Source organism: Elgaria multicarinata, chromosome 19 (genome assembly GCF_023053635.1).
Source record: "Elgaria multicarinata webbii isolate HBS135686 ecotype San Diego chromosome 19, rElgMul1.1.pri, whole genome shotgun sequence".
Lineage (NCBI taxonomy): Eukaryota > Metazoa > Chordata > Lepidosauria > Squamata > Anguidae > Elgaria > Elgaria multicarinata.
Window position 1 is genome coordinate 5,463,750 of NC_086189.1, and position 14,218 is coordinate 5,477,967.

At 46.4% G+C, this 14,218-nt stretch overlaps 1 protein-coding gene across 8 annotated transcripts in view; it reads right to left on the minus strand.

Annotated features, from left to right (window-relative positions):
* Positions 1–14,218, minus strand: part of DNM1 (dynamin 1) — a 138,325-nt gene that overhangs the window by 39,624 nt on the left and 84,483 nt on the right. The window lies entirely within an intron of this gene.

The window sequence follows — 14,218 nt, forward strand, 5'->3', positions numbered from 1 at the left end:
ACACACATATCTAAACAACTTTAAGCAATCAATAGTAAGAAAAATCAACATATATCTAAACAACAGGAGTCCAAGCTTCATCGTATGCTGCCAAATGCCTGAGAGAAGAGGAAGGTCTTAACCAAGTCCTAAAAAGATAACAATGTTGGAGCCAGGAGGGCCTTGCTGGAGAGATTGTACCCCAATTGTGGGGCCAACACCGAGAAGGCCCTACCCCTTGTTGCTGCCTTCTAAGCCTCCCTCAGAGGAGGCACCTGGAGGAGGGCTGTGAAGGTTTGTGGACTACAGAGGCAAGGTAATAAAGTTGGCCTTAGAGGCCTGGGTTTTTTCTGTAAGGTATACCCCTATATACCTGAGAGGAATAGTTTCATTTCTCTGGCTAAGATTCATTTCCCTGGTTATGTTCTATTTTCCAGTTCAAGATTGAAACAGTTATTTTCTGTTTTGGGGGAAGAGGGTATAAAAGAGCCAGAGAGCCAGAGAGGAGAGGGATGGAAAGGACGAGAGCATGAGGAAGAAGAAGCTGGAAAAGTCTAAATGCATCTAGGGTAAAGGACTTGAATTTTGTAACTTTTATTTTCTTTTAATGCCTTTCTATCACTCAGTTCTACTGACTAAATACCTATATTTGTAATTTGGTTGTTTTAATACTAGTAAAATGTTGTGTTAAACTTCATGCCAATCACCCCATGTCTACAGCCTAAACCCTATCTTACTGGAAGGGTGAAAGAAGGAAGGTGGAACTCTTAAGGAGGCAGAGATCCTTGAGGAGCTGCTCAAGGGGTCCAGGACGCAGAAGGAACCCTGCCTGACAAGGGCCTTAGATGATGAACATAGATAACACTTTTAAAAAGCTCTCACATTAACTAGTCTACTTTTAAAGAGCTGACACAGGTCTAAGCCTCTTATGAAACAACTTCTCTGGCTAGTAGTGGCATCTCCTGACCTGAAACTGGATATGCGAAATCACCCCCATAGGACCCCAACTTGGCCAGTCTGCTCCAAGCAGAACTGTGCTGGAAGCACTTCTGCAGGGAAAACAACAAAAAGTCCGGTGGTACCTTTAAGACTAACATATATTTTTCTGGCATAAGCGTTCCTTGACCGCCTCAGCAGATGCACAACGTCCCCTGGTAAAATGCATCTGACAAGGGGGACAAGCGTCCATGAAAGGCCAGAATAAATGTGTTAGGCAGCCTTCCAGATGTGTGGGGGTGGTGGGAGTTGTAGTCCAACACATCTGGAGGCCACCAGGTGGGGGGAGGCGGCTTGGAGGTGCCGCAAAACTCTTTGTTGCGTGTGCTGAGGCAGAGTAGCACGGCAACCCTTCTGGATACCCCGGAGGAAAGCAATTCCCTCTTGAGACACCTGACATCGCTCTCCGTCATCTCCCATGGCTGCCCAGCAGATCTGCGACACCTATGCTGTGGCTCTCTATAGATCAGGGACCCAGCCCATTGGGGAAGCTGACTGAAGGAAAGAAAACAGAACAGGAATCCAAAAATAAGAAGAGCTCTCCGCCCCCGCTTGGCGGTCCCATCCTATCCATTTCCCCATTACACACCGGCGGCCTCTCCCGACGCAGCAGGCAAGAACCCCATCTCTGGCTCAGGCCTCGGCCCTTTAAAGACCCTTTTGCATTCCAACTCTTTCCTTTCAGGGCGGGCGGGGTGGGGAGATTTAAAAAAAACACAAGGCAGCGTTTGCGGGAAAAGGCTGGTATTTTTTGCTAATGGGGCCCAGATGTTCTCACCAACGCAGCCTTGCCGCCCGACTCCATCACAATAGGGACGGGTTCCACATTAGCAGCAGAACTGGTTGCTTGGCTGGGTTCGGCAGCCAGTTTCACGCTGCTTCCCCCGTTGCGGCAGTTCAAGCAGGGCCAACTGCACTCCGGGTTTCGGCAGCACAGGGAGGATGCGGTGGCGAAGCCTCCCTTTGGGGCAGAGGATCAGCGTTTGAGTCTGATTTCTGCCACCCCAAATCCAGAGCAAAGCACATTGATCCTGTCTTTAAAAAGAAAAGAAAAGAATGAATGAATGAATGAATGAATGTTGGGGGGGGGGTCAAATACATCCCCTCCCCAACACGAAGCACACCCAGCATTTTCTATGTAATTCATGGATTTCCTAGTAAATTCCAGCCTAGCCCTGCTTTTGTGTGGTTTTTGTTTTCAAAAAGCCAATCTGTAAATAAACTTGTATTATTTATTTATTTAGAGTATTTTTATACCGCACCTCAGCCAAAAAGGCTCCCGGAGCGGTTAACAATAAATCAGTAAAAAAAGACAGTCCCTGCCCTCAGGTTTACATCCTAAAAAGAAAAGAAAAAAGACATGACACACGAGGAAAAGGGGATGAGGAGGGAAGAGGGGGGAAAGAAAAAGAAATTAAGGAGACTGTTTAGCAGGACTGATAGGAAGGCCCTGCTCCCTTCTCTCATCTCCCAATGGAAGGCAGACCAACAGCTCCTTCTTCTTCCCCACAGGGTCAAGATGACCGTTAGCCCTGTGGGGGGACGGTTTCCAACTGAAGCAGGCCCTGATATAAACTTGCCACGAAAAGGTCTACAAAAGTTGCAAGAAGCTGTGTGGGTCCATTAGGAAAGATTCAGAAAAGTCACGGGGGCGTCTTAAGTATGGAAGAGCACCCCTATTTTCTTCTGTTACTACTTATTGCCAATGGACTCTTTTCTGCCTGCTGATCATTTTCTCTGCAACGGCCTCTCCTGAACTGAACGAGGCCTCCGCGTAGCGGGACAGGCAGTTTATGCGGCGATGAAAGGGAAAGGCGATACGACGGCATTTTGCGTCCATGCGCACCAGAGTCGAGGTGCCCCCGCTGGTGCAGCCTTCCCTCAATTTGGTGCCCTCCAGATGTGCAAACCAAGCACATCTAGAAGACCCCAGGAGGGTGGGCATTGCTCCACTGTTTCGCTTTGATTTTTCCGAATGGACCCGCACAGCTTCCTGCAACGTTTGCATGGCAAGTTTATGTACAGATCGACTTTTAAAAAAGCAAACCCATGAAAGCAAGGCTGCTGCGCTGGAGTTTGACGTACTTTGGAGGGTATGTATGCCAAAGTTTAGAGGCTTCAAGGCCTAAAAACAGGGTAGTTTAAAACACACACATACAAGGGAGCAAGCAAAAGGAAGCCCTGTACCTTTTAATTTCTCAGGATTTCCAAGTCTGTATGCTAAGATGTGTATCTCGTGAGGAAACTACCATTTGGGGGCAGGTGGGGTTTGAAAGAGCAGTTCTTGGGCCACAGGAAAATTTGCTTTTAATTGTGCCTGGTGGCGGAACGTACACATGACTGAGACTTTCACACCACCGGCCCAAGCAAATCTTGATGCTAATGCAATTGCTAATACCAGCAAGAAACCAGCCATCGTGAGCAGGAGATCTCCAAAAGCGCTCTACGAAGTTCGCCTTCGTTCATTTTATTTTTAAAAAAAAGATGAGCCTTTTCTGCGCCCCACATTTAATGGCGTTTGTTTTCTTTGTGGCTGGCCTGGATATCATTTAGGGCACTTCCCGGCATGGGATTCCACGCCAACAGTGCCACCTGCAAATCTGTGTTTGAAACAGGAAGTCTCTCATGAAACTCGTGTCTGTTATCACACAAATTTGGAGTTACAATCACTCGTTTCCCTCGCTGAGATCAAGGGATAGGATTGCTGGGGGTGGGGGCGGAACTAAAGATCCCAATCGAGGTTGTTGGTTGGTGGGGAACAACAGCCGTTCCCCTTTCGTTCAGATGACGGCTGGTCAACTGGGCTGTGGGAAACATAAGAAGCGCCCTGCTGGATCAGACTGAGGGTCCATCTAGTCCAGCACTCTGTTCACATAGTGGCCAGCCAGCTGTCGACCAGGGACTAGCAAAGCAAGACAAAGTGCAACAGCACCCTCCCACCCATGTTCCCCAGCAACTGGTGCACCCAGGCTTACTGCCTCTGCTCTTGGATGTAGCACATAACCATCAGGGTTAATAGCCCTTGATAGCCTTCTCCTCCAATAATTTATCCAACCCCTTTTTAAAGCCATCCAAATTGGTGGCCATCACTACATCTTGTGGTAGTGAATTCCGTAATTTAACTATGTGCTGTGTGAAGTACTTCCTTTTATTTGTCCTGAATCTCCCACCTATCAGCTTCATGGGTTCTACAGTATTTTGAGAGAGGGAGAAAAATGTCTCCCTCTCCACGTTCTCCACACCAGGCATCATTTTGTACACCTCTAATGTCTCCCCTTTAGCCTCCTTTTTCCAAGCTAAACACTCCCAGTTGTAACCTTCCCTCAAAAGAGAGATGCTCCAGGCCCGTTCATCATTTCAGTTGCCCTTTTCTGCCCTTTTCCCAACTTTTCTAGGTGTGGTGACTAGAACTGTACAGAGTGTTCCAAGTGTGGTCAAACCACAGATTTGTATAAGGAGAGTATGACCTTGGCAGTTTTATTCTCAATTCCTTTTCTTATAATGCCTAACATAGAATTTTTAACGCGCTGTCCACCACAACCTCAAGATCTCTTTCTGCAGCAGTTTGCCCACTTGTGAGTTACTGAAAAGAGGCTATCATTCCACTTTCTAAAGCTGCTGAGTTATATTTTGAATATATTTTTGAATATTTGAATGGGCGGATTTGTCATTTTCCTTTCTCCGACGTTCAGATTTTTTTAAAAAAAAAAATCACAAGTTTTTTTGGTCTCATTTATGAAGAAAATTGCCAATTTTGGTAAGTTCTTATAAAAAAATGTTCACCAACCAACCAAAATTCTCACCACTCCTAATATTGATCTATGAATACTGTAGTGGAGGAAGACAAATAGCTATTTCTATTGTTTTTTTAATTGAAAGGATGACAACTGCTTCTTGGCTTTTAAATTAATTGCCAGGGAAGAGATGATAACAGAGAAAATTAACACAACAGGGTGCTTTAGCAATAGAAAGTGATAGGTTGGGGGCAGCATTTCTAGGTATAAGGACATAAGAAGAACACTGTTGGATCAGACCAGGGGTCCATCCAATCCAGCATTCTGTTCACACAATGGCCAACCAGATGCCCACAGGCCACCCACAAGCAGGACATGAGTGCAACAGCACCCGTCCGCTTCATGTTCCCCCGCAACTGGTGTACGTAGGCACGCTGCCTCTGCCTCTGATACTGGTAGCAGAACATAGCTATCAGTTCTAGTATTCATTGATAGCCTTCTCCTCCAGGAATTTGTCTACCCCCCCTTTAAAGCCGTCCCAATTGGTGGCCATCGCTACATCTTGTAGTAGTGAATTCCATAGTTTGACTCCACTTCACACTATATGTTGTGTGAAGAAGGGTTTCCTTTTATCTGTCCTGAATCTCCCACCGATCAGCTTCATGGGATATGAACCCACTGGGTTCTAGTATTATATGAGAGGGAGGGAGAGAGAGAGAGAGAGAGATGCCCTCCTATCCACTTTCTTCACATCATGCACAATTTTGTGCTCCTCTACCATGTCTCACTTGCCTTTTTTCTATGCTAAACAATCCCAGATGCTACAACCTTTCCTCATAGGGGAGTTGTTCCAGCCCGTTCATCATTTCAGTTGCCCTTTTCTGCACTTTTCCCAACTTTTCTAGGTGTGGTGACTAGAACTGTACACAGTGTTCCAAGTGTGGTCACACCGTAGATTTGTATACGGAGAGTCTTATTTTTGATTCTTTCCCGAATTATGCCTAACAAGGAATTTGCCTTTTTCTCAGCAGCCATTTTCATCAAGCTGTCCACCATAACCTCAAAACCTACACCTTGGTCAAAACTTCTGCTAGCTCAGATCCCATCAGTGTATATGTGAAGTCGGATTTATTTATTTTTTTGCTCCAAACGTGCATCACTTTACACTCATATACATTGAACCCACATTTGCTATTTTGGTGTGTATTCTCCTAGTTTGGAGAGGTCCTTTTGGAGCTCCTCAGAATCCATTTTTGTTTTAACCACCCTAAATAATTCAGTGTCATGAGCAAACTTGGCCACTTCACTGCTCACTCCTAATTCCAGATCATTTATGAATAAGTTGAAAAGGATTGGTCCCAATACCGATCCCTGTAGAGCCCCACTATTTACTTCCCTCCATCAGGAGAATTTGCCATGTGTTCCTACTCTCTGCTTCCTGTTCCTTAACCAGTTACTGATCCAGAAGAGGGCCTCTCCTCTTAGCCTAAATTCACTCAGGAGTCTGTTCGGGAAGCTCGAGGAAGTCCAAGAGGTCGCAGTGCGAGACTTTACGCTGGGATGTTGCAAACGTTTCCCTCTTTTCACCTGTGAGGTGTCGGGGGTTAAGGCACCTCGAACGGCGGGGAAAGCTGATCCGCACCAAGAGCTGAGCTCCCGGCGCTCTCAAAATCCCGACCGAAATTTCCTGCCCTCCCCGCCATCCAAGTGGAGTTTGGCTAGAGTGGAAACCGCTAACTTCTCCTTCCAAAGAGGCCAGAGATCAAGGAGTGGAACTTATGAAAGAGGAGGTGTGTGTGTGTGTGTGTGTGTGTGAATTGAGGGGTGGGGGTGATGTTGAAGCGAAGCAGGAGGGGGAGGAAATAAAAATATGTTTCCCCCTTCCCCTGCACTCGGGTTAAAACAAAGGGCCCTTTCTTCTGTTCAGCTCTTGCTCCATCAGCACTTGGGACTCCCTGCATTTATTTAAGGAAAGGTAGCTGGCAGGTAGCTGTTTTAATTAGGCAGCGCTGCCTTCTAGCCATCCATCCAGAAGGGAAGCACTACAAACCTCCAGCTGGTATTCGCCCCCGAGGGCTGCCCTCACCCAAGGATTAAAGAGAATCGCTCTCCCCCCTCCAAACATCTTACCCCCCCATCCCTGCAGCTGGAACTAGTTAAAATGGTTTATGCTCCACAACCGCAGCCATTCCCATCACCTCTGAGCAACTGAAGCGAAGGGGAGGGGATTCTGGCCACCTCTGGAATCCAGAGGCAGAGAGGCCAACGTGACGTCTAAAGTGAACGAGTGAGTTTCTCGTCCTCTCCTGCCTGCACACCCAACGTGGAGGGGGAACGGCAGGGCCGGGGGCATTCTCCAGGAAACTTCGGGACAGCTGGCGAGGCGGGCGCCCTCAAAAATCCACACGTTCCCGATCCGTGCCTGCCAAAAGTTTCTGAAGGAAAGGCTGCCGCCTTCGGAGCTGCTCGGCCTGAGATAAAGGCCGTCCGCTGTGGCCAATGGAACGTGGAACGTTCCAAAAGGGGACCTTCCTGTACGATCAAACCATGTGCTTTGAAATAAGGAACATCTGGAAATACACTACTCGGATTAAAAGGGAGAGGCCACGCGCCCTTGCTATTTTTTCATCAGGCAGGGCTGGAAAACGAGCTAGGGGCCGTTTCGCACATGGTGTTTTACCTAAAGGGCTGTGCGCGTGTGGAATATGTTCACTGTCATGTGTGAACACTGGGCACTCATCAATTTTAACTCTTTGGAGGATGTGTGTGGTCCCATCTGGGATGAAGTGCATTTTTACTGAGCAAAAAGCAACCCCGGGTGTGTGTGTGTCTCCACGGTGCCGTTTGCCCCCACGTTCCCTTAAAACTGCAGGGTGGGAACAGTTAATCCCCATGGCAGGAGGGAGCGTGGGTTTCCTGGTGGCCCCTCACTTTCGGCGACCTATTATTGGTTGTAATCCGTCCCCAGAATGCCCCCAGCCTGAAGCCAAAGCGAGGACACCACCAATAGACAAGGAAATATGGTGGTGACCTTGCAGCAAAGAAAAAAGTCACAGTAAATCCCCAACTTTTAGAATGTGCAGCCTCGGGGGGAAATGCCATGGTGGCTGAGAGTTGACGACTGTGTGGTCTAATCGACGCAGCTTCACAGGGTAAATAGGGCATATAGACAGCCCTCAAGAGTCTTGTGGCATGTTAGACTAACAGCTTTTGGGCGGGGGGTGGGGGGAGAGAGGGAAGACATATATTGTGGCCCGACTAATTCATCTATTAGCCTCTAAAGCAGAAAGGAGATTTCCAGATGTTTGGGACTTCAACTCCCAGCATTCCTGGCATTGACCATGCTAGCAGGGGCTCTTGGGAGTTCAAGTCCAAAACATCTGGAAATCTACCGTCTGCCCAGCCCCCCTGCGTCAAAGTGCCACAACGCTGTTGTTTCCAACAAGGCTACCTCTCTGGAATTTTTGCTGAGATTACCTTTTGGTGATTTTATGAGAACTATGACATATATCAATGTCTTATTACCCCTTGGCTTATGTTATTTGAAACTGGCTGTATTTTAATTTTAAAGTTGGGTAACAGTCTTTTTAAGCTTTTGGCCTGAACTAGTCCTGTTATGTAAAAAATGATGGGTTTTATTTTTATTCTTATAAGCGGCCTAGAGCTTCTTCTTCTTCTTTTTAAAAATAAGCAAGATACAAATAAAAAAACAACATAAATATCTTCTGTGATTCACACACACAGAGACAGAATGAATGTGATTCCTCGTGTTAAGGCTGCCCCATCCCTCTGCAAACATTTTGCTCCCCCATCTATTACCTGAGGACTAGATATTGTGCTTGCCATTAAATTTAGACTAGTGGCACTGTCATACAAAGATTTAAATGCACTTAAAAGCCGTGACTCATCGTCTGGATAAGCCCTTAGATTCAGGAAGATTCCGCCCAATGTTGAACCTAAAAGGCTTGCTGTGCCATTCGTATTCTGCACAGTACATTTGATAGTTAGTCATGTGTGCCTAGATTCAAGGCCCGGCCATGAGGCAGAATGCAGTAGCTGCCTCAGGCGGCAGATGCTAGAAGGAGGGGAGCCGCAGCAAAGATCTTGGAGGCTAGGGCCTTTTGTGCCATACGGCTTGTCTTAAACTAGCCTGCTGCCCCTAGGAAGGCGCTTTGCCAAAGTCAGGTTAAGCCGGTGGTCTGATCAGCCTTCCTTCCTGCATATGATTCCACTACAGATTGTGTTTCTGGCTCCACACCTTTAACAGGTGCATAGAAGGGATCCTTTGGCCAGGTGTGGGTGTCATGATAGCAGTGGGATGGAAGAAGGCATAGCTGGGGCTCCTTCCCCCTGAAACCCCATGGTATAGGTGCTGTGGGGTGGGGGCAGGAAACCCACATGCCAAGAGGGAGCGTGGGGTTTTCTGGCAGTCATCTGGGTACTGGAGTCTGCCCCCCGCCCTCTTCCTGGCTTCCAGCAACCAATCACCATTCGCCACCTATCCTGGATTGACACCGGAGCAAGGTCACACGGCAGAAGGGTCATAGTGACCTCGCTTCCAAGGGAAAAGTCGGGTAAGTCTTTTTTATGGTGCAGCTTCACGGAAAAGCCCCACAGTGGCTGTGAGTCGATGGCGGTGTCACATAACCAACGCAGCAGCACTGCGCAGACACTATGGGGCAACGAAGACGTTTAGACAGCCCCGACGAAACACTCTCTTCTTAAAAGCACAGGGGTCCTAATCAAGTCCTGGACTGGATCATGTTCGTTGCAGAGAAACTGCGTTCTCTGAGCACCTCACAGCACAATATTTTGTACCTGGGAAGAAGAGACACTTCTTCCAGTCAGCAGTTCTGATCTATACAGACTATCCACACAAATTCCTCCACCTGATTAATCTCTAAACAGAAACTCAATAAATAGAACACACTTCACTTAACTGCCCCATTTCCAGTCACTCCTCCATAAATAACCACAAAACAAAACAAGGTAAGAAACAAGCAAATCTTAAATAACCTACAATATTTACATTGCCATAAACACTCTTCATACCCAACACAATCATTATAAAATTGATCATAGTGCCATCATAAATATCTCAAATACCCCCAAGCGCCGTAATCAGCTCAACAATCCTGAATATTTATTTATTTAATTTATTTATTACATTTCTATACCGCCCAATAGCCGGAGCTCTCTACCGTTCCCCATGCAAAGATCGCAGGACATAAACGCTACACGTAACTCAGCTATCACAGATTTCATCACCAGAACATAATGAATAAGACCAAAAACATGGAATTAAATTTATTACATTTCATAGCACATTAAACGCATGGTATCTATTAAATGCCTAGGCTGTATTTCCTTTGTATAACGTTCATCAAGAGCAGCCAGGTCTTATAAACAAAATTCATTCAATTTCCTCCTGTTTCTCGACTGAATGCATTCTGTCACTCTTGCCGTTTCTGCAGTGTGCCAAATCATAAATAGCTATAACTTAATTGTAAACTTCTCCTTTAATTATGTCGGTGATTATGTACCTTTCTCTCAGCGCACTTCCAATACTGGAGGCCTCAATTAGCATTTCCCTTAAGTGTTGAAACGCAGCCAAGGTATCCCATTCCCTGGCCTGTTCCACCATTTTATTTTACTTTTAATTATTTCGCTTTCCTGTTCTGGAATGCACAGGTGATCATAAAAAAACAGAAAATGAAAATACCCAAGTAGAAGCTAGGATTTCTTTTTTTCTTACATTTTTATACCACCGAATAGTAATTCACAAAATAAATTTCTCCATACAAGCAAGGCTATTCTTCTACTCCAAGGGCCCTCAAACTTTATACCTTCACAGCACCCTTGAGGGAGCTGGAAATGAGTGAGGACCACCAGTCACAAAATGGTGGTAAATGGAGGCGAAGTTTGGCATAATCAACTGCTGATTACTGACAGAACAATATATTGATACCTAATCCCTCTTTGGAAATGACTAAATTCTTTGCCAGTGTAGTCTTTCCTTGTAGTAGAGAGTTCTGTATTTCAACGTTCCTCATGTTAAGTACAAACATTGACTCTGGAGGTTTTGTGACTAAAGGCGCAATCCTATGCATGTTTAGACAGCTCAGCATGACCCCAGCCCTCATTTTGGAAAGGCCCTCATTCTACCTTCCTGTGGTTTCACCCATTGTTTCTTGCCCTTGTTGGGAATATTGCAAACTCGTCCGCATGTTACTGGAAGAGGGCAGCGCGGCAGTTAGTTAACTCATGGGGATCTGAGCACAGCTAGCCTCAGGAACTCTATAGCCTACAATGTGGTTTCCTGTGGTTTCTTCCTTTTGCTCCACCCCCTTCCTTCCCTGCCCCTCTCTCTGATTTCCATCATTGCTGGGAATACATGCGTTTGCTCTCTCGCTCCTGCTGGTGTAACAGAACACAAAATGGACTGAACAAACTCTGTTTAAAACTCTACGCTGTGTCTGCATTGTACGTGCAAGAATGTCTGTGAGTAAAGCGGTTTGGTTTTTTTCTCCCCCTGAGGAAGAGGGTGATATTTCCTTTATCGTGCTAAGATAACCTATGTGTGCATGTGGGACGGGTAAACGCTCATTCTGTTTTGCCTTTTTGTTTCTCTCTGCTAACTGCCTTTCTAACAGGAGGCATCATTACTAAATAATCCCATCAGTTCTATCCTCATGGATAAAGCGAACAGGTGCCCCTGCTGTTTTCTGACTTACGTTCAAATACCTTGAAACTGTCGATATTTCCCCTAGTTTGCATCTTCTTTATCCTTCCAACTTTTCTTCCTACAACTATCATTGTGCCCCCCCTTTCCATCCTTTCAGTGTTCTCAGAACCCTTCCTGGTTTGACAGTTTCCCCCTTGAACTCCGACACTCAGAACCAGACAGGCAGGGAGATGATGAGGTAGACCACAGGTAAGGAAGTAACCTACTTGAAGAGCTGTTATTTCAATCCCTGCTAGTCTTCATTGTAAAAGAAACCCTTATTCAATCACACACGCCACCAAACATAGGCTGGACAGACAAAATCCTTGTTAGAGTCTGATTCTTCAACCCCGCTCCACCCCTATACATACCAATCTGATTTATTAGCCAGAGCCTGGATAGGGAATTTGCCAGGCAAAAGGACCCATTATTAAGGATGGTTAAAGGATGGTATAAAGGAATACTTTTCCCTCTTCAAAGATTCAGAATACACTGCAAGCACGAATACGCCGACAGGTTCCAACTCTGGGATGATGCATTTGCGTAGATATATAAATAGAATCATAGAAACATAGAATAGCAGAGTTGGAAGGGGCCTACAAGGCCATCGAGTCCAACCCCCTGCTCAATGCAGGAATCCACCCTAAAGCATACCTGACAGAGGGTTGTCCAGCTGCCTCTTGAAGGCCTCTAGTGTGGGAGAGCCCACCACCTCCCTAGGTAACTGGTTCCATTGTCGTACTGCTCTAACAGTCAGGACATTTTTCCTGATGTCCAGCTGGAATCTGGCTTCCTTTAACTTGAGCCCGTTATTCTGCGTCCTGAAATCTGGGAGGATCGAGAAGAGATCCTGGCCCTCCTCTGTGTGACAACCTTTGAAGTATTTGAAGAGTGCTTTCATGTCTCCCCTCAATCTTCTCTTCTCCAGGCTAAACATGCCCAGTTCTTTCAGTCTCTCTTCATAGGGCTTTGTTTCCAGACCCCTGATCATCCTGGTTGCCCTCCTCTGAACACGCTCCAGCTTGTCTGCGTCCTTCTTGAATTGTGGAGCCCAGAACTCAACGCAATACTCTAGATGAGGCCTAACCAGGGCCGAATAGAGAGGAACCAGGACCTCACGTGATTTGGAAGCTATACTTCTATTAACACAGCCCAAAACAGCATTTGCCTTTCTTGCAGCCGTATCACACTGTTGGCTCAGATTCAGCTTGTGATCTACAACAATTCCAAGATCCTTCTCGTTCGTAGAATTGCTGAGGTACATTTCCTGCACTTATTCATACACCCATGTAAACATTGCTTTTTCATATGGAGAAATCCACCTAAGCTGCTTCTCAAGGTGATAACAGCAACCACTAGACCAGTGGTTCCCAAAGTGGGCGGTACCGCCCCCTTGGGGGCAGTGGGATTGCATAGGGGGCACTAAGAGGCAAGGGGGAGGCAGGGGGGCGCTCGAGGTGGTCTTTTCCGAGAAGCGCCTCTCCAGAAGGTCTTAAAACCCAGGGACCTTTTTATGGGAGACGGTAGCTTGGTCCCAAGCCATATAAATAATAATAATAATAATAATAATAATAATAATAATAATAATAATAATAATCCTCCACACATGTATTATTACCGTTTAAGAAGAGTCCTTTTAACGGTGAATTGAAATGTTTCAAAAGCACCAAAATGTTAATGAAGAAACATACCCTGCTTGGTGTGCCCCACCATGCCGGCTGCAAAACAGAGGCATTTGTTCTCTTTTCCCTCTCTCGGCAAGCCTGCGGTGGGTGCTTCCCATTTAAAGGGTCCGCACGCAGGGGGAACTGGGTTTGAGTTTGTGGAACCAAGGGGGTGGTTACCAGAAAAAGTTTGGGAACCACTGCACTAGACCCTAGATGCACAAGGAATTCGCCCTCCCAAATTGTAAAAGGATGCCCACACATAGGCAGGATGCCGAATGATATGCAAAACATCAGGTGCTTCTAGGCATATGTTTTGTTCCAGGGCGTTTTCTTTCTCTACCTTTCCATATGTTCCATTACACAACCACTAGGTGGCACTGTAGTATAGCGGAATTACACTGGGGTTTTATGCTGCCATTCATGGATATACCAGACCTTCCTTGTCAGAAAACCTCCCACACTAAAATGGCTGCGAAGCATGGGAGAGGCCCTGGAGGATCACGATGACATGTAAAGAGACCACAAACTACTGTGAGTGAGGAATCACAAGCAAACACACCTAATATTTTAGGTGCCAGTGAATCCCTGGATTCTTTCCACCCCAGCATATATCCTGACTGCATTCACACATCAATTTTCAGCTCATTTCTGACAGGTAGGTCAGCCAGGAATTCACTTTGCTAGGCGGTAGACTTGTGACGTGACTGTTTTAACACTGCTTCAAATTGCAAGCTGGCCACAAACCTTCCAGAAGTAGGTTACAGAGAGGAGACGCTGGTTCATCGTTCCGAGATTTAGAAATGAGAACACAAGCATTTCACCACCTGGTCAAGCCAGGCAAGAACTGTCTTCACCGTCTCGAAAACTGAACTCAAGATAGTAATGTTTGACTCGAGGTCTGAACTGGGGCTCTAAGAAGGAGAGAAGAGATGGAGCGGGGAGCTCAGGGCAATTTCCTAGGATCCGACGGTTTGGATACCTGAAGCTGGAAGTGTTTTGGGGGGCCCTTGGGAAAGACACCAGCCATGGGCCCCCTCCCTGAGTGAGTCTATCTTCTCGACGCCACTGTCCCCAGCTGCTCTTGCGCCTCATCCACTTCCTCATCACTGCTGATGGCC